Consider the following 21,862-nt stretch of genomic DNA (forward strand, 5'->3'; position numbering starts at 1 on the left):
AAACAAACAATTCCACCAACAAATATCAGTAAAAACATCACTAAAAAAGGCGGGGAAGGGAGGGGGTATATAGATCAGGATTTGACTCCAGATGTGTGCTTCAGGCTACCTGTCTGCATCATCCCAGTCCACCCAGGTGGAAATGGGTACCAGCCTTGATTGGGGAAGTAACTGGTGATGGACTGAGATCCTGTCCAGGGTGAGTCGTAGACTGTCATCTACTTCACGTTATGGAATCTGGGGTTAAGCATCGGCTCGATGGTCTTCAGAGGGGTCTTCGTAGGGCTTACTACTACTACTTACTTAATAGGCAATTAAAGTGATACAGGATTGAGGGTGGGGTGAAGCATCGTGCATCTCATCAGGACTCAGAGAAAACTCACTGTTTTCACAAATGTTAAAGATTTTCTCGGGCTGTCGCTCGTTCTCATTATTATTTGCTATGATGCAATAATCTGCATCGTTTGTCCTCATCTGATTTCTCACTTTTTGGATGTTGAATCTTGTTTTTAATGGAATTAAAATGTGAAACCTTTTCATCAGCGAAAGCCCTCTTTTGGGTAATTTCTAATTAATCCTGTGGTCACTGTAATTTGCTTCCATAGTCAGTGTCACAATAAAATAATTCATTATTTATTCACACTTCTCCAGAGTTAACTTTCTGAGAAGAAACGACGTCCCATAACTTTGTTTATTGTAAGTGAGATGAAAATTCACTCATAGGCATGACTCCTCTATGGCTCGTCCGCCACCTGGGATACACATCACCAATGAGGCTTTACCAGATCTCCAAGTTTTAAATCGATGAAATGACATTTGATGCCTTTTTTCAAATTGGCATCACTAAAATAGAAACATCTATCAGCCAGGATGAAACAAAAAACAGCAGAGTGACACACAGCGATAGAAAGAAGATTCCTGTCTTTCCTCACTCTTCTCCTTCTTGCACAGTCACTCAGTTTTTGAGAACTGTCGACTCCACACAAATTTACCATAAAGTGCCATATTGTTTATATTTCTTCATAACTGATGTCAATAACGTTCAAGACATATTCAGTGACTTGGAAATGTTCATGTATCCATCCCCTGACTTGTCTGACGAAAACTGGCAATTAAACTGATTATTTACAGGCATTAAAAAAAAAGAAAGAAAGAAGCTTCCTCAAAGGTTAATCTGATGTTGCATCTCCAGACTGCCCCTAGTGGCTGCTTTTAGTACAGTCATTCACGCCTTTGTAGACAGAATCAAAAATTCAACTGCACATACAAGTACAATACAGTAGTCTCTAATATTTACTTTTTTGTAGTTCCATTCATTTCCTGTGATTAGCAATGCAAGTATAGGCATAAGTCAGTCAGTCAATGAGTCAGTGAACCAGTGAATCAGTTAGTCAGACAGTCAATGAGTCAGTGAACCACTGTATCAGTTGGTGAATCATTCAGTGACTCAGCCAGCCAATGAGTCATTGAGTCAGTCACTGAGTCAGTAACTGAGTGAGTTAGTGAATGAGTCAGCGAGTCAGTCCAGAAGTCAGTCAATCTGGAAATGGCCCATCAGGGACTCAGTGACTCAGTCAGCAAGTCAGTCATTCAGTGAGTCATTGAATCAATGAGTCAGTCAATCAGCAAGTCAGTCAGAAAGTCAGTGAATCATTTAGTGAGATAGTCAGTCAGTTACTAAATCTGAATTGGTCAGTGAGTCAGTCAGTCAGTGAGTCTACAAAACCTCCATCACTAATCCTGTGAAAAATACTGCATATTCATCTTAGAAATTTTGCATTCTGGGAGATACAGATGAGGATGTGAACCTCCTGTTTTGGCCACGTTGGAGTCTGTTAACATGACGTGGACCTGACTGTGACTTTATGGCTACCAGGTGGATCTGAGTAGGAGTTGAACTGCCAACCTGTGTACCTGGGACAGATTCCTGGTCACACTACTTGTCTGTTCTAACTGGTTACCGGCATTATCGCCCCGACCGCATGGCAGTAATGAAATATTAAAAACATTGAAGAACTACTGCAGAAACTACGACTACTGCTACTACTACTGCAGAAACTACAGTGTTTTTAGGTTCATCTTCATCTCCACAAGTGCAAGTTTGTTCAAGAAATTATTCATGTGCTTCACTGTCAATTCTTTGAAGATATGCTCAAATTTTCTCTGTCAAAATATTTGTCCTTTGTTGCTGCTGACTGTAGTTTCAAGGAATCTTGTCATTCCAAACGGTTTGGTCTGTTGGGAAATATCTTTTTAATTTATCTAGGATATTCCTGCTTTTTTAATCTTGTTTTTGTGTCTTTTGTTTTTGCAGCACTTCCAACTCATACAGTCATTGTGAAAGCATTCACAGTAAATTTTGCTGAGTAAAATTTACTCTGCCGGTATAACATTTGGTCCCAGTCTAAATAGAGTAAAATACACTCTATTATAGTGAAATCAGCTCTACCGTCTTGTCAAATCAAGTGTTTCTACTCCAGTAAGAGTTGATTTTACACTGTGGTAGAGTTGATTTAGCCCTGTGATAGAGTATATTTAACTCTATTTGGACTGGGACCAAATGTTATCCTTTTACTCTGCAAAAATTTACTGTGTTGTTACTTACAGAATGTGCACATATTGTGCGAGCAGCAGAGTGCACAAGAAGAAGAAATGAGATTTCACATGTGATAAAGTTTGTATGGAAGCAGAACAGAATTGTGGGTATCTGTGGTTAGAATCTGGTGCGGCTCTGCAGAAGCTCTCGGCGGGCGTTTTGCTGCCGGCTACAACAGCACAGTGTCTGTCCACAGACTCCTGCTGACAAACATCACGTGGTCTGTCTGTCTCCTCCTCTCTGCACTAACAAACACTTTGTCCTTTTCTATTTCATCAACGCGCACAAAAAAGTAGCTATGAGCAACAACGTTTTTCACACGGTGCACATGAAATGTACAAACAGCTGTGAGATGGTTTGAATGTACAGTTTATACCTATGACATATCTGAGTGACATGTCAGCTATGTTCATGCTCAATCCTTTCTGCAGGGTTGTGACATTACTCGCGTTTATTTATCGGATTTCATATACATTTGATCACCATTAACTCGCACGAGTTGGGGTCCACAAAATCAGCCCATGACTTAACTGAAACCATTATTTAATTAAGGTGAAAAGAAACCTTAAAATCATCTTGCCATTTTATAATAGTTTTGACCATTTGAAGCGTGATTCCTTCCTGGATGGTGATGATTTCTTCATCTGGAGTGGGTTCGGGATGTTTTTCTTCCTCCTCCGGCTGCTGCATGTCAGTGATAAGGGCTTTGTCAGTGCCGACGATTCCTGATGATTCAAAGTTTTCAGATGCGACTCTTTAGATCCTTTCTGCCGGTTCAGATTGGGTAGGAATTTATACATGTGCCTGCCACACATGCGCCCGCCACACGTGGCATGATGTTTGCCAGCAGGAGTCTGTGGACAGACACTGTGCTGTTGGAGCCGGCAGGAAAGCGCCCGCTGAGAGCTTCTGCAGAGCCGCACCAGATTCTAACCACAGATACCCCTAAGTCTGTTCTGCTTCCATACAAACTTTATCACATGTGAAATCTCATTTCTTCTTCTTGTGCACTCTGCTGTGCACACAATATGTTCATGTTCTGTAAGTAACAATGCTTTCACAATGAGTATATAAGCTGGATGTGCTGCAAAAATAAAAGGTTTAAAAACAAGATTAAAAATGAGGGAATATCTTCAATAAATTAAAAAAAAAAAAACATTTCCCAAGAGAACAAACAATTTGGAATGACAAGATTCCTTGAAACTACAGTTGTAACAAAGGACAAATATTTTGACAGAAAAAAATTGAGCATATCTTCAAAGAATTGACTGTGAAGCACATGAATAATTTCTTGAACAAACTTGCACTTGTGGAGATGAAGATGAAACTAAAAACCACTGTAGCTTCTGCAGTTGTAGTAGCAGTAGTCGTAGTTTTTGCACTAATCTTTCAATGTTTTTAATATTTCATAAGTGCCATGCGATCGGGGCGATAATAATACAATAACATGCTCTTGGAGGGCAGTATGTATTTTCAGAGGCCCGAGGTTCACGCCCAGTCGCCCAAAATGACAGATATTCGCCCGAGTTAGACAAGGGCAAATTCCTGTTGTGACCAGGAATCTGTCCCAGGTACACAGGTTGGCAGTTCAACTCCTACTCAGATCCACCTGGTAGCCACAGAGAGATCCACGTCATGTTAACAGACTCCAACGTGGCCCAAAACAGGAGGTTCACATCCTCATCTGTATCTACAAGAATCCAAAATTTCTAAGATGGATATGCAGTATTTTTCTCAGGATTAGTGATGGAGGTTTTGTAGACTCACTGACTGACTGACTTACTCACTGACGTGCTTGACTGACTGACTGACTGACAGACGGATTGACTGACTCACTGACCGATTCAGATTCAGACCTTCTGGCTGATTCACTGGCTTTCTGACTGACTCACCTGCTGATTGACTGACTGACCTACTGAGTCAAATGCACCACATCTGGCGGGCACGTGTGTAAATTCTGGCCTAATTTGTACTGGCAGTGAGGATCTAAAGAGTCGCATCCAAAAACCTGGACTCGTCAGGAATCTTCCGCACAGAAACGTCCGCCCTCATCGCTGACAAGGAGCAGCCAGGGGAGGAAAAAGAAATCATCGTCCAGATCGTCCACACTGATGATCGCTCCCAAAAATGGTCACAGCGTAACCTCATACTCAATACTCTCAAGACTCTGGGACTGTAACCAACATGTTCTTGTTTAGCGTGTTTGAAAATGCATGTCATTGTTAGTTTGTCGTAAGCAGTTGGTCACCCCCCTGAGTCTGTTCTGCTTGAGGTTTCATCCTCAGATTCCACCCGAGGGAGTTTTTCCGTACCACTGTTGTCTACGTGTTTGCTCAGTGGGGTTGGTAAGGTTCAATCTTACCCCAGTGAAGCATCTTGGGGTGACTTATGCTGTGATTTGGTGCTATATAAATACATTTAATTGAACGATCCTCTGAGAATGTTAAGGAAAGACTGAAATAATGAGTGAAAGATACTTAATTTAGACTTTTTTTTTCAAAAATGGGCTACAAATGTCACTATAAACGTGGTGTAGTGCTGCAGCGGCACACAAACAGTTTGAACTCATGATTCTGCAAAGCCACCGTTATCAAATGTGGAGTTGCCCTTCAGCAAAGCCCTCATGCTGAAAAAGTGACCGTCCTCCTCCTCCTCCTCAGGTGTGATTCTGCAGCACAATTAAAGCGCTGAAGTGTCCTTCAGGCTGATTATGTGATTGGCTCTTTCCCATCTCACTGTGGCTTCTGATAATTGAGCAGCGCTTCTGAAACTCAGAATCACTGAAGAACATGAAGCATCAACGGAAACACAGACAAGTGAACATACTTTGAGCTTTTATCTGTTCAGTCATGGTTCCTGCATTTTTTTATGTTTTTTTTTTTTTTGTGGTTTTATATTTTTACCCGAGGCCAACAAAATGTTCATCGGGTATTGCAAGACTTTGCATCCGTCCGTCCGTCTGTCTGTGGTCAGCATAAGTCCACTTCGATTACTGCCAGGGTCTTCAAATTCACAGAGAACATTCTTTGGACACAAACCTTGGACAATTTCAAAGATGGTTAACCTTGACCTATTTTAAGAGGTTAAAAAGTCACATTCTGTTTCAATGTTCCATTTTTTTTTTTTTTTTTTGAGTGGCGGAGGTGCCAGCCAATCAGAGTAGAGCGGCACCCTGACATCAGTGGCAGGTCTCTCTAAAACTGCTTCATTTATGTGTTTATATAACATGTTTCTCACATATTCTGTAAAAGCTAGTGAGAAATAAACACTTCGACAACTGAAAATGCTGTTTTTGGAACCTAATAACACCTCTGAAGTCATTTACAACACATTTAGCGGACGTTGGCTTGGTGACATCATAGGCTGATAGCTAGCTGCAAACTCTGTTTTGTTTCTGTGTAAAAATAATGTCTTTGTCACGTATTATGTTAAAGCTAGTGGGAAATAAACACTTTGAAAACTGAAAATGCTGCTTTTGTAAGCTGATAACACCTCTAGAGTGATTTAAATGACATTTTGCAAATGTCAGTGTGCATGCTAACTTCCGCTAACTCAAAGCTAACTTACACTAGACAAAAGTTCATAAACGAAATATCACATCTAATTCTTACAGAAGCATTTTTTCCTTTTCTTTTTATTGTTGTTTATACAGCAAGGACACCAGATCAAATTCTGTGCATGTGAGAACTTACTTGGTAATAAATTTGATTCTGATTTTGAATCTGATTTAGCTTATGAAAAGTCACTTCTAACAGGACTTTGTGTTGTGTGGGCCGCTGAAGAGGAGGTACTGCTGGCCCACCACCACCAGATGGCGCCCTGCTTGAAGTGCGGGCTTCAAGCGAGAGGGCGTCATAGCAACCGGGAGTGACAGCTGTTACTCGTCATCAGCACCAGCTGTCACTCATCCACATCACCACCACCATAAAGGCCGGACTGCAACTCCACCTCCCCGCCGAGAAATCAGCAACCTTGGAGGTAATTTCTGAATGTAAACTGACTAATAGTCTGAACTTCTTTGCAGCCGTTTTCCTGTGGGTGTTGCCTTATCTGTGGGATTGGCGTTTGGTGTGATCAGCGACGGCTTCGCTTCACACCCCAACCAGATAAGTGGTTAGACAGGAGCTGCACGAGTGTGTGACTGGAGGTGGAGGTGCTCCCTCCTTACAGAACACAGACTGTGGGATTACCGAGTGTGCGTACTCACACTCACCTGTGCTGTTTCTGTTCTCTGCCAGCAGTACCAGGTCTGACAGCTGGAGACGGTGACCACCTGGGGACCCAGGACTTAGCGGCTCCGGTGTTCTTCAGATCCGTTGGCGGTGAGGGCCGTGTGGGATCCGGCTCGGTTCTGGATGGGCGTCTCCTATCCTCAAGCCTGCCCACACGTCACCCAACGTGTAATTGACTATAGTCCCAAACTGATTGTTGTCTGTATTCCGTTGTGCACAATTTACATTAAATTGTTACTGTTTGGCTTATCCATTGCCCGTTCTTTTACGCCCCCCTGTTGTGGGTCCGTGTTCCTACACTTTCACAACACTTTGACCTTAAAAAAGTTGTCCAAGGTAAAAATTTGTGGAACTGGAAACTAGTGTTGGCCGAGGTTTGCGCTCTATTCAGGGTTTTCAGGTATCCCATAATCCCTTTCGCGCCAGAGAGTCGCTGCAGTCAAAATAACATAGAGAATCCACATGATGACAATTGTAAATTAATATCATACTGCAAAATGTATTTTTTTATGCTTTTCATCACGTTAATAAGAGACTACATGCATGATACCCTGAAAACTTGCTAAAACAATTAGAACGAATAATCCGTGTCTGCTGCGTTTAATCTGCGTGGAATTTTAATAAACGCAAACTGAATTTCAGAAATTTATATATATATATATTAGTCTGGAACAAACAGTGTTGTAAAGGACAATAATCAAGACGTTAAAGAGCAAACTTCACTTTCCCCCAGAACGACATGATCAGGAAACGATTGTAGCTCACAGCAGCTCCCATTGAAAAGAGACAGCCTGTGATTCTCACATGTTTACATAAAACAAACTCAATAACAACATCTTTAAACTCAGAGAATATATTCATGAGAGTTTTAGGCACAATATAAAAATAGTTTTATGTTGCGATGTTAATGGTGTTGTCCGTGTGCAGCGGTTAAAGTACAGCCTGATCAGAGCGTCTCAATGCAGTTCCCAATGTTACTGAGATCTCGCAGAGCGGCAACCTCTTCGACGTTTGCGGGATTTGAAACCCGAAAAGGGCGAATGAGTGCGGTGCTCTAGTTAAAAATGTGATTACATTATAAAGTCAAGTCAAGCTTGGGAGCATCCACTTGGTGCCTCACTTTGCCATATCCACAAAAAAAAAAAAAAGACCAACCAGGTTTTTGCCAAACAGGCACACAGATTTGTGCTGTTGAGAATTTTGGTATAGATTTTATTTATTTATTCATTATTTTTAATGATTTTACAGGGAATAAAGGGCTAGTTGCACAAGCATTTTAGCAGCAAATATTGTATGGAGTAGGATAGCTGCCAAAAAGATGTGTGCATAATTCTAACCATTCGTATTCACAATGTCAATAAACATGTACACAAAATTCTGTTGTCATATACATGAATCTGAGAAACTGTTTGGGTTAGGATTGTTTTTATGTGAGAAAGTCTTGTGAATGTACAACTCTAATTTCTATGACTACGAATTCTTCACTGTGAATATGAATTCACGTTTATGGGTACGAGTACAAAAAGCGTTGAAATATAACATCACGTAGGTCACTTACGAATACGAATAGTTAGAATTATGCACACGTCTTTTTGGCAGCTATCTTACTCCATAACGCTGCCACTGATTTACACTGAAGGTGTTACCAAATGGGTTCGAGGTGTGCGGACAGCCGGCATGAGATGTGTGGTAGTAGTTTCCTGATCAAAGCTTTATTGCGTCACAGATGCTCAAGATTACTAGCAGTGTCTCAACCCTAGTTGTTTTGAGATGTTCTGAGTCTATTCCACATATTAAATTTGTACTTACACTGAATTTTGAAATCCCCAAAGATGTAATATTGAGCACTGAACTGAGAAATTTGTGTCAAAATTTCAGTTAACATTTAGGATTGAGCTGAAGGTTTGACACAAATTTCTCAGTTCCGTGGCAAATGTTCCAGTGTGGGCCTGAGTGTAGAATACAAAAATCCTGTGTGATGTAACATTTTGGGTTGTAACAGAGCACAACATGTAGTTTACCCTTTTCACAAAACATTTCTTAAAATTTCTTCGCTTATTGAAGTTCAGTTTTATTAAATTTTAAATTCAACCTTTATTTCACCAGATTAGTCCCATTTAGATTGAGATCTCTTTTAGAAGGGAAATCCTGGACAATTTTTAAAGTTTCCAATTTACCTGACCTGCATGTCTTTACATGAAAATGGTCATAAATTATTTTGATCACTTTCATTTTTTGAACCTGTTGATACATTCATTTATCTCAAGAGAACAAAGGTCCAACTCTTTAGGGGTTCTGGTGCTTCCTGTCTCACTGCATGGTTGCGAGACTTGGACGCTAACCAGGTGACGACTGGATGACTTTGATACTTGATCTCTCTGGAGGATCCTTGAGTACCGTTGGAAGGACTTTGTATCAAACGAGTACTGACTGAGAGACTCAGATGAGTCATTATGAGGGAACACCTTGGACATGTGGCGCATTTCTCTGATCGTGATCCAGCACTTTAGTGCCTCAGTTTTGAGGATCCCAGAGGCTGGAGAAGGCCAATGACATGCCCACGCTTCACCTGGCTGCAGCAGACTGATGGATACTTTAGAGAGATGGGGCTGGACTGTCTGGTTGGTTGCCATCTTGGACCCCAAGGTGGTCTCTAGTGTGGTGCATGTGGCACCAGCCAAAGCTCCCAGACTTGATCTGACTCCAGGCTGTTAAGCTGCAAAAATTCTCTCCAATTTTAGCAGGAAGCATCTGCATTCAGCTTCAGTGCACTGTGACATATTTTGTTATTCATCCCAGGCATAAGAACAAGCTCATTCATGTCGTGTCTGAAGGCAAGTTATTGATCTGAAGGCAGATTTATTCCAGCAGCAAGAGGCAAGATCAGCTGCTCTAATCCTCTGTGTGACTAAAATTCAGTCGTTTCTGCACATGTGTAATCCGCCGGCGTGCTGGTGGATTGGCTGTTGGGAAAACACTGGTGAAACGTGAATGCAGCATTTGCCATTTCCTGTCACAGCTGCTGGGTCAAGACACTACATCTTTATTCGCTGCTGTTACAGACACAGAGTGGTCACAACGACCTCAATCGAAACTCTGCAAGTTGATGCTAAACTCATACAGTAGTGTTTAGAATAATAGTAGTGCTATGTGACTAAAAAGATTAATCCAGGTTTTGAGTATATTTCTTATTGTTACATGGGAAACAAGGTACCAGTAGATTCAGTAGATTCTCACAAATCCAACAAGACCAAGCATTCATGATATACACACTCTTAAGGCTATGAAATTGGGCTATTAGTTAAAAAAAAGTAGAAAAGGGGGTGTTCACAATAATAGTAGTGTGGCATTCAGTCAGTGAGTTTGTCAATTTTGCGGAACAAACAGGTGTGAATCAGGTGTCCCCTATGTAAGGATGAATCGCAAAGGTCAGGAGTTACCTGTAAGTGCTGTGACAGTTAGAAGACGCCTGTATGAAGCTAATTTATTTGCAAGAATCCCCCACAAAGTCCCTCTGTTAAATAAAAGACATGTGCAGAAGAGGTTACAATTTTCCAAAGAACACATCAACTGGCCTAAAGAGAAGTGGAGGAATAGTTTGTGGACTGATGAGAGTAAAACTGTTCTTTTTGGGTCCAAGGGCCACAGACAGTTTGTGAGACGACCCCCAAACTCTGAATTCAAGCCACAGTTCACAGTGAAAACAGTGAAGCATGGTGGTGCAAGCATCATGATATGGGCATGTTTCTCCTACTATGGTGTTGGGCCTATATATCACATACCAGGTGTCATGGATCAGTTTGGATACGTCAAAATACACTCAACAAAAATATAAACGCAACACTTTTGGTTTTGCTCCCATTTTGTACGAGATGAACTCAAAGATCTAAAACTTTTTCCACATACACAATATCACCATTTCCCTCAAATATTGTTCACAAACCAGTCTAAATCTGTGATAGTGAGCACTTCTCCTTTGCTGAGATAATCCATCCCACCTCACAGGTGTGCCATACCAAGATGCTGATTAGACACCATGATTAGTGCACAGGTGTGCCTTAGACTGCCCACAATAAAAGGCCACTCTGAAAGGTGCAGTTTTGTCCAGGGCAGATGGCAGACAGCGTGTGTGGCGTCGTGTGGGTGAGCGGTTTTCTGATGTCAATGTTGTGGATCGAGTGGCCCATGGTGGCGGTGGGGTTATGGTATGGGCAGGCGTCTGTTATGGACGAAGAACACAGATGCATTTTATTGATGGCACTTTGAATGCACAGAGATACCGTGACGAGATGCTGAGGCCCATTGTTGTGCCATACATCCAAGAACATCACCTCATGTTGCAGCAGGATAATGCACGGCCCTATGTTGCAAGGATCAGTACACAATTCTTGGAAGCTGAAAATGTCCCAGTTCTTGCATGGCCGGCATACTCACCGGACATGTCACCCATTGAGCATGTTTGGGATGCTCTGGACCGGCGTATACGACAGCGTGTACCAGTTCCTGCCAATATCCAGCAACTTCGCACAGCCATTGAAGAGGAGTGGACCAACATTCCACAGGCCACAATTGACAACCTGATCAACTCTATGCGAAGGAGATGTGTTGCACTGCATGAGGCAAATGGTGGTCACACCAGATACTGACTGGTATCTCCCCCAATAAAACAAAACTGCACCTTTCAGAGTGGCCTTTTATTGTGGGCAGTCTAAGGCACACCTGTGCACTAATCATGGTGTCTAATCAGCATCTTGATATGGCACACCTGTGAGGTGGGATGGATTATCTCAGCAAGGGAGAAGTGCTCACTATCACAGATTTAGACTGGTTTGTGAACAATATTTGAGGGAAATGGTGATATTGTGTATGTGGAAAAAGTTTTAGATATTTGAGTTCATCTCATACAAAATGGGAGCAAAACCAAAAGTGTTGCGTTTATATTTTTGTTGAGTGTACTTGTAGAGGTCATGATGCCTTATGCTGAAGAGGACATGCCCTTGAAATGGGTGTTTCAACAAGACAATGACCCCAAGCACAGTAGTAAACGAGCAAAATCTTGGTTCCAAACCAACAAAATTAATGCCTCGCAGATGTGAAGAAATCATGAAAAACTATGGTTATACAACTAAATAGTAGTTTAGTGATTCACAGGATTGCTAAAAAAGCAGTTTGAACATAATAGTTTTGAGTTTGTAGAGTCAACAGCAGATGCTACCTTTTCTACTTTTTGTTAACTAAAATCCCAATTTCATAGCCTTAAGAGTGTGCATATCATGAATGCTTGGTCTTTTTGGATTTGTGAGAATCTATTGAATCTACTGGTACCTTGTTTCCCATGTAACAATAAGAAATATTCTCAAAACCTGGATTAATCTTTTTAGTCACATAGCACTACTATTATTCTGAACACTACTGTATTATACAAATAATGGATATTTATCAGTGCAATGGTATGAATATTTCATGAGATGAAAGATGGAATATTTCATTCAACTAGGAAAAATCATTCATTATTCGTTTTATATTGCACCTAAAGGCACCTTGATCCTTGCACACATTTAACACCTGCGCTGTCGCGCAATTCATCATGCCATTGCAACCTGCTGTGCTCTGCTGGATGCTGTGCTTTGTGCTGCTGGACACTGCGTTATATAAAATAATTATTTCGTAGTGGATTATTCATTTGCTCTGAGTTTGACTGATGAAACTACATCTGATGGCTTCTGAAATCACAGGAATTTTCTACAGCTGCAGCTTTTCTCTCTCTCTCTCTCTCTCTCTATATATATATATCTCTCATGCGCTTCATGATGTGGAGAATGCATTTGGAATTGTCTAAAAGGTATTATTTATTATATTATTTAGAATATTTTTATTGTAATAGCTTGGTAAAACAGTTGCAGTTTCATTCATTCTTTTGAGTATCTGTAAAATTATGTTTATTATAGATTTAGCATCTTGTCAAAATCGTTCAGATGAGCTGCGCTATGACGCGCTGCACTGACAGTGACTCACACTGACAGTGTTTTGAATTTGAATTTGCACAATATTCACGTGAAGTTCACATAATTAATGCGTGCCAGAGATTTTGAACATTTCAAAATTTTCTTTGCACACTTGCACAAAGTCACGCACATTTTACAACAGTTAACAAAGGTTTACAACAGGTTTACGCTCTGGCATGGCAGATTGCGTACCAGTGTGCAGATCAAATTTGTGCAAGTGTCAAGGCACCTTAACAATCCTGACGATGTAGTCCGTGCTTGATGCCATGCATTGACTCCTTCATGTACAGACCGCCGTCTGCTTTCTTCAGTCCAGTACAAAATCATACGACCCCATGCTTTAGCAGGTCCTCACCAAGGACCTGTGGTTTTAATTGCACCTCATATGACCCCATATTTTAACAGGTCCTCACCAAGGACCTGTGGTTTTAATGCACTCATCTCAAGCGCCTCAAACTAAGCAGGGTAAACAACAACAGTAACAATAATCATCATAATAAATACTAAAAATAATAATAATAAAAAAATAAATCCAATGATATGTGTTCCTTGTGTGTCTTGTCTGGTCCTCTGTTGTGTGTTATTTTGTCTATACTGTCCAGTGTGTAATTGTTATTCACTCCTTTGTTATATTATATTACTATGGTATTGTATTATGTTACATTTATATTTATATGTGTATGCGCATGTGTGTATGTATGTATGTATGTGTATATATATATGTGTGCATGTGTATGTATGTACAACCCCTGGCAAAAATGATGGAATCACCGGCCTCGGAGGATGTTCATTCAGTTGTTTAATTTTGTAGAAAAAAAGCAGATCACAGACATGACACAAAACTAAAGTCATTTCAAATGGCAACTTTCTGGCTTTAAGAAACACTACAAGAAATCAGGAAAAAAATATAGTGGCAGTCAGTAACTGTTACTTTTTTAGACCAAGCAGAGGGTAAAAAATATGGAATCACTCAATTCTGAGGAAAAAATTATGGCATCATGAAAAACAAAAGAACGCTCCAACACATCACTAGTATTTTGTTGTACCACCTCTGGCTTTTATAACAGCTTGCAGTCTCTGAGGCATGGATTTAATGAGTGACAAACAGTACTCTTCATCAATCTGGCTCCAACTTTCTCTGATGGCTGTTGCCAGATCAGCTTTGCAGATTGGAGCCTTGGCATGGACCATTTTCTTCATCTTCCACCAAAGATTTTCAATTGGATTAAGATCCGGACTAGTTGCAGGCCATGACATTGACCCTATGTGTCTTTTTGCAAGGAATGTTTTCACAGTTTTTGCTCTGTGGCAAGACACATTATCATCTTGAAAAATGATTTCATCATCCCCAAACATCCTTTCAATTGATGGGATAAGAAAAGTGTCCAAAATATCAATGTAAACTTGTGCATTTATTGATGATGTAATGACAGCCATCTCCCCAGTGCCTTTACCTGACATGCAACCCCATATCATCAATGACTGTGGAAATTTTTATAAATGTCATCTTTATAAATCTCATTGGAACGGCACCAAACAAAAGTTCCAGCATCATCACCTTGCCCAATGCAGATTCGAGATTCACTGAATATGACTTTCATCCAGTCATCCACAGTCCACGATTGCTTTTACTTAGCCCATTGTAACCTTGTTTTTTTTTCTGTTTAGGTGTTAATGATGGCTTTCGTTTAGCTTTTCTGTATGTAAATCCCATTTCCTTTAGGCGGTTTCTTACAGTTCGGTCACAGACGTTGACTCCAGTTTCCTCCCATTTGTTCCTCATTTGTTTTGTTGTGCATTTTCAATTTTTGAGACATATTGCTTTAAGTTTTCTGTCTTGATGCTTTGATGTCTTCCTTGGTCTACCAGTATGTTTGCCTTTAACAACCTTCCAATGTTGTTTGTATTTGGTCCAGAGTTTAGACACAGCTGACTGTGAACAACCAACATCTTTTGCAACATTGCATGATGATTTACCCTCTTTTAAGAGTTTGATAATCCTCTCCTTTGTTTCAATTGACGTCTCTCGTGTTGGAGCCATGATTCATGTCAGTCCACTTGGTGCAACAGCTCTCCAAGGTGTGATCACTCCTTTTTAGATGCAGACTAATGAGCAGATCTGATTTGATGCAGGTGTTAGTTTTGGGGATGAAAATTTACAGGGTGATTCCATAATTTATTCCTCAGAATTGAGTGATTCCATATTTTGTTCCCTCTGCTTGGTCTAAAAAGTAACCGTTACTGACTGCCATAATTTTTTTTCCTGATTTCTTATAGTGTTTCTTAAAGCCAGAAAGTTGCCATTTGAAATGACTTTAGTTTTGTGTCATGTCTGTGATCTGCTTTTTTTCTACAAAATTAAACAACTGAATGAACATCCTCCGAGGCCGGTGATTCCATAATTTTTGCCAGGGGTTGTATGTATATATAGTATGTGTATATATGTATATATGTGTATGTATGTATGTGTGTGTGGGTGTATGTTCACATACATATATAATTGTATTATTTATATGCTTTATATATTATATATGAAATTTTAAGTATTATATATATTTTATATATTATATATGAATGACGGCAACCGTGTAATTTAAGTAATTTAATTTAATTGAGGATGGAATTGGGGGTGGGAGTCAATAAGCTTGTCTTCATCCCACTCCTTTCCAAGTTGATTCTGTTTGTGTTATGTTAATTCATTTATGCCTTTTCTTGTCTTTATTAATTTTCTTTTTTCTTTTCACCATTTTATGAACAGTGTGAAGTGTGTACATACAACTGTACTATTTGTTTATATTGTTTATATTATTATTGTTTATATTATGTTGACTTGGAATAAACAAACAAACCAAACCAAACCAAAATCATGACAGAAATTTGTAGAGCTCTTAATCAGATAGCGCTTGTAGGTAGAGACGTCCCAGCGAATACTACATATGCCTCCAGGTGACTTACAGTGTACTCAGTTAGTTTTTTGTGTTACACGAATGAGCACCGTCAATAAAACAAGCCCCGTCATGTTTGTTTTTAAGTTAACTGCCGTCCCCTCTAGTGTGAGTGTGCGCGGTGGTGCCGCCGTGCAATGGTACAAAGCACATAGAACCAAATTTGCATGGTCAATGGAACACAATAGCAAATGGGATGAATGATCCATATCATGCGACATACAAACCACCAATCAAATGGCAAGGATCTGTTTAGGGGTTATATAAAGTAAAATGGTGCACTTAGAGGGTGCCATTTGCAGTGTTGCAGTGAAATCCAAGTGTGAGAAGCTGTGGGTTCACATGAATGGAGCCTGTTAAAAGCAAACAGCCTCTGCTGCCCGTAGACTGGACATACACTCTGCTGGTGTATGCACCCTTTGAGGCTTTCAAACTCCAGGTTCTGTCCAAGGATGGAAAGAATCACTGTGATCACTCAGGAACTGAAAATGGAGGAATGTGTGTGCAACACTCCTCCATTTTTTTCCCCACAGATTATATCACTGGTTTTCATGATATCTATAAAAGTAATGAATGGATTTGGTGAGCAGATGGATAATGTTCCAGGAAATTCAATTCTGGTGGTGATCTGGAATATATTGGAAGAATATTTGGCACATAGGAGCCCTTAATTCAAAAGGTTTTGAGAAGATGTTGATGAAATTTGTTGAGCAGATCCTCGAAAATTAGGGATTTTTTATTTTGAATTTGATCTGAAACATGTTTTGGATCCAGGATCCAGACAGAGTTTTAAAGTAGACCTGCATTGAAATAAATGCATTCAGATCTTTGGACCAAAAAATTACATATTTATACATAAGATCCTTCTGAATGTAGTAAAGTAAATCTACAAGCCCAGATCTGTCATTCAATGGAGAAATCTTCATTTAAAAATGACAAATTTACAGCTAAAATTTAGCCCTCCGCAAAACTGTCATCACATCCGGGACGCTGCCGAGACGTCAGGGAAAAGACCCTATCCCAGCATGCATTGCGCGCGCCAACTGTAATTTGTGGATTTACGTCAGTTTGCATCTGCACCTTTTTCTTGTCTTATATGGAAGGATCTACTTTTTTTAAAACTTCATATTGTCTTGCGGCACGTTTGGTGAGTACACATTTCTTTTATTTGTGCTTGAAAATTATTTTGGGGGACTTTTTCATACGCTCGTTTGATTGAGTGGTGTCGCATTGAAAATCTACTGTCTTTCGCCTCCGGTGTTACCGTCGTGGGGTACGGAGGCGGGACCTGCAAAGAATCCAAGTCATTAAAAAGATATAAACCTCTCTCAGCAGCCACGGAGCTCTGCGGCTCCGATTACCGAGACGTGCGGCGCTGCGGAAAGTCTGTCCTTGCAGCAACAGGTGTCACCCGCCGCTCCGCATCAAAACAGCGAGCGTAGTCTCTGGACTTTTGCCAAGTTGGCTGCACCTCCATTCAGTAGACAGGGACGTGGTGCCGACTGCACAGCAGACACGGGGGCGATGTGAGTGGCCGGCTTCAGCGTTTATCGAGCACGCAGACTGAGTAAGCGCATTGGAGGCAGAGAGCGAGGCGTCGGGGAAGAACGTCGCCCGCTGTCGATGTCGCCGCTGATCTGAGCATGCAGAGCTGTATCTTACATTCATTGCAGCTTACTTTTGGATGCTGAAACCAGGACGTGTATACCAGTAACATTACTAACAGATAAAATCAATTTCAATGCGGGATCGGACTGAAGGTGGGAGTGCTCCGTCTTCTGCCGGACGTCACTACAATGACCCGGATGTACAAACAGTTTTCGCTGAGGGCCAAATTTTAGCTGCAAATTTGTCATTTTTAAATGAAGATTTCTCCGCTGAATTACAAATTTGGGCTTGCAGATTTACTTTACTGCATTCATAAGCGTCTTATAAATACGAGGGCTGTCAATAAAGTTACGGTCCTTTTTATTTTTTTCAAAAACTATATGGATTTCATTCATATGTTTTTACGTCAGACATGCTTGCACCCTCGTGCGCATGCGTGAGTTTTTCCATGCCTGTCGGTGACGTCATTCGCCTGTGAGCACTCCTTGTGGGAGGAGTCGTCCAGCCCCTCGTCGGAATTCCTTTGTCTGAGAAGTTGCTGAGAGACTGGCGCGTTGTTTGATCAAAATTTTTTCTAAACCTGTGAGACACATCGAAGTGGACACGGTTCGAAAAATTAAGCTGGTTTTCAGTGAAAATTTTAACGGCTGATGAGAGATTTTGAGGTGATTCTGTCGCTTTAAGGACTTTTCACGGTGCGAGACGTCGCGCAGCACTCTCAGGCGGCGTCATCAGCCTGTTCAAGCTGAAAACCTCCACATTTCAAGCTCTATTGATCCAGGACGTCGTGAGAGAACAGAGAAGTTTCAGAAGAAGTCGGTTTCAGCATTTTATCCGGATATTCCACTGTTAAAGGAGATTTTTTTAATGAAAGACGTGCGGACGGGTCCGCGCGTCGCGACGCAGCCGCCGCGACGCTCCGCCACAGGAAAAACACCTCTGTTGAAAGCCTTAAGGACAAGTTGGAACATGTCCTGCCTGTTAAACAATTTCTCATATACTCACTCCACTGAAAGCCATCAAAAGCCGCCTGGATTTTACAAATGGTTATCAACACGGAGGTGTTTTTCCTGTGCCGCCGCACCGCGTCGGCTGCGTCCCGACGCGCGGATCCGTCCGCACGTCTTTCATTAAAAAAATCTCCTTTAACAGTGGAATATCCGGATAAAATGCTGAAACCGACTTCTTCTGAAACTTCTCTGTTCTCTCACGACGTCCTGGATCAATAGAGCCTGAAATGTGGAGGTTTTCAGCTTGAACAGGCTGATGACGCCGCCTGAGAGCGCAGCGCGACGTCTCGCACCGTGAAAAGTCCTTAAAGCGACAGAATCACCTCAAAATCTCTCATCAGCTGTTAAAATTTTCACTGAAAACCAGCTTAATTTTTCGAACCATGTCCACTTCGATGTGTCTCACAGGTTTAGAAAAAATTTTGATCAAACAACGCGCCAGTCTCTCAGCAACTTCTCAGACAAAGGAATTCCGACGAGGGTCTGGACGACTCCTCCCACAAGGAGTGCTCACAGGCGAATGACGTCACCGACAGGCGTGGAAAAACGCACGCATGCGCACGAGGGTTCAAGCATGTCTGACGTAAAAACATATGAATGAAATCCATATAGTTTTTGAAAAAAATAAAAAGGACTGTTACTTTATTGACAGCCCTCGTACATATCAGCTATTTCTTTCTGAGATCTGACCACATTTATTTCAATGCAGGTCTCCTTTAAGCATTCAGGAACATGTGGCCTTGGCAAAGGTATGCACTCTCTGACTGCTTTCTAGTTTTTAAACCACTGTTTAAACATCGGACACCTTGTATTCATTGTTATTTAGTTATTTTTAATTTCTTGATGATCTGAAAAATGATCCAATCTGTGACGAAAAACCGTGATCCGTTCAGCCCAACTTGATATGGTCAGTCCCCTTTATGATTGGGGTTATTGGGCAGATCACATGATCCACTGGGTCATGTACGGCTCAGAAGGTGAACATTATCTACAAATATCTTTAATGCTGCATTCAACTGTTTTTGACTTTTAGATCCATGACAGATTGCTGCTGTTTTGACTGTTAACTTCCCCCCAGGCTTTTTTTTTCATCATATTTTAGCACAAATCATTTTAAGTCATGTTCATTTATACTGTCAAAGCAACCCCCCGCGCCTGAAGAACAAACTAAAAAACTCCCATGGGGCTTCACAGGTTTTGGCTAACAACAAAACTCTTTGAAGGAGGAAAAAGAGAGAACCTCTGGAAGAACAACAGTTTAACATCAACCTTTAACAGCCTGTTTTCCTCACTCAGGGCTCAAGGAGCTGAAACGTGCATGTCAAGACAAAATATCACAAAGCAAAGTCTGTGCTCGTCTCTTATTGAGGTCAAAGATACAGAGACGACCCACGTGTGAAAGGTGCAGATGTAATCTGAGTTCGTGAGAGCGACTCTTGGGGTTTATTGCCGCCTCTGCAATGAGGCAGAACCTAATTAAAGATCTATCAAGACAGGATTTGTTTTTTCAGTCTGTTACAGTCTGTCTCGTTACATCAGGTGGATTATGATCTGTATCCCTGCATCAATGTCACAGATCCATGAGCAGATGTCAGTGCTGGTTAACCACATTAGCACAGAGAAGCTATAAGATTTGAATTCCTAACTTTCAAAGCTTAGGATGGTTCATTTTTACTGTTCCTATCCTGTTTACTGTCAATATAATGACATTTGCTGCAGTGTTTTAGTGAGAAAATGCCAATACATTTAGTTTTGAATTAGTGATGTGCCAAGTTGAGTGAGTGTGCTTCGTCCATTTAAACAATTTACTGTCAGTAAAACAGCAGTACTGCATAGTGCCGGACAGAATAGTGGTTACCTCACCCTGGCGACTCGTAATGGAACACACAAACTTCCCACCCCATTCCATGGATGGATTGGGATTCAGCCAAACTACCCAGGAAAAAAACATATGAGGTTTATAGCTCGGCCATCAGCGACCCTGCTTTCTAAATATCTGTATCTGCATCAGCTGATAAAAAAATCTGTATCAGTTTTCTGTATCAGTCACTAGTTTGCACCACTATGCTGTCACACAATAGGAACTAAAATTGTACACACAATACACCATAATGTCAATGTGAAAAAGTTTCTTTTGTGATTTTTGCAAATTTATTAATAATAAAAAAGCCCTAAAAAAATCACATGTACATAAGTATTCACAAGCTTTGCCATGAAGCTAAAACTGAGCTCAGGTGCATCCTGTTTCCACTGATCATCCTTGAGATGTTTCTACAGCTTAATTGGAGTCCACCTGGGGTAAATTCAGTTGATTGGACATGATTTGGAAAGACGCACACCTGTCTACATATAAGGTCCAACAGTTGACAGTCAGAGCACAAACCAAGCATGAAGTCAAAGGAATTGTCTGTAGACCTCTGAGCTGGATTGTCTTGAGGCACAAATCTAGGGAAGGGAACAGAAACATTTCTGCTGCTTTGAAGGTCCCAATGAGCACAGTGGTCTCCATCATCTGTAAATGGAAGAAGTTCGGATCCACTAGGACTCTTCCAAGAGCTGGACACCCATCTAAACTGAGCGGTGATCAAGGGAGAAGGAGCAGGGAGGTGATCAAGAACCTGATGGTCACTCTGTCAGAGCTCCAGCATTCCTCTGTGGAGAGAGGAGAACCTTCCAGAAGGACATCCATCTCTGCAGCAATCCACCAATCAGGCCTGTATGGTAGAGTGGCCAGACGGAAGACACTCCTTAGTAAAAGGCACATGGCAGCCCAATTGGAGTTTGCCAAAAGGCACCTGAAGGACTCTCAGACCATGAGAAACAAAATTCCCTGGTCTGATGAGACAAACATTGAACTCTTTGGTGTGAATACCAGGTGTCATGTTTGGAGGAAACCAGGCACCATCCCTACAGTGAAGCATGGTGGTGGCAGCATCATGCTGTGGGGATGTTTTTCAGCAGCAGGAACTGGGAGACTAGTCAGGATGGAGGAAAAGATGAATGCAGCAATGTACAGAGACATCCTGGATGAAAACCTGCTCCAGAGCGCTCTTGACCTCAGACTGGGGTGAGGGTTCATCTTTTAACAAGACAATGACCCTAAGCACACAGCCAAGATATCAAAGGAGTGGCTTCAGGACAACTCTGTGAATGTCCTTGAGTGGTCCAGCCAGAGCCCAGACCTGAATCTCATTGAACATCTCTGGAGAGATCTGAAAATGTCTGTGCACCGACGCTCCCCATCCAACCTGATGGATCTTAAGAGGTGCTGCAAAGAGGAATGGACCAACTGCTCAAAGATAGGTGCACCAAGCTTGTGGCATCATATTCAAGAAGATTTCAGGCTGTAATTGTTGCCAAAGGTGTATCAACAAAGTATTGAGCAAAGGGTGTGTGTACTTGTGTACATGTGATTTCTTACTTTTTATTATTATTATTATTTTAAATAAATTTACAAAAATAAAAA

The 21,862-nt window shown here is 41.1% G+C and overlaps 1 protein-coding gene and 1 long non-coding RNA gene across 2 annotated transcripts in view; one reads left to right on the plus strand and one right to left on the minus strand.

Moving 5' to 3' along the window:
- doc2b (double C2-like domains, beta) overlaps positions 1 to 21,862 on the plus strand; it is a 327,887-nt gene that overhangs the window by 55,308 nt on the left and 250,717 nt on the right. The gene's annotated exons all lie outside the window — the stretch shown is intronic.
- On the minus strand, positions 147 to 17,482 carry LOC117516872. The gene is made up of 3 exons (XR_004562562.1): positions 17,473 to 17,482; positions 13,163 to 13,171; positions 147 to 254 (listed from the first exon to the last, which is right to left on the minus strand). It is a non-coding gene; the product is annotated as an uncharacterized LOC117516872 (long non-coding RNA).

This window comes from Thalassophryne amazonica, chromosome 9 (genome assembly GCF_902500255.1).
Source record: "Thalassophryne amazonica chromosome 9, fThaAma1.1, whole genome shotgun sequence".
Classification (NCBI taxonomy): domain Eukaryota; kingdom Metazoa; phylum Chordata; class Actinopteri; order Batrachoidiformes; family Batrachoididae; genus Thalassophryne; species Thalassophryne amazonica.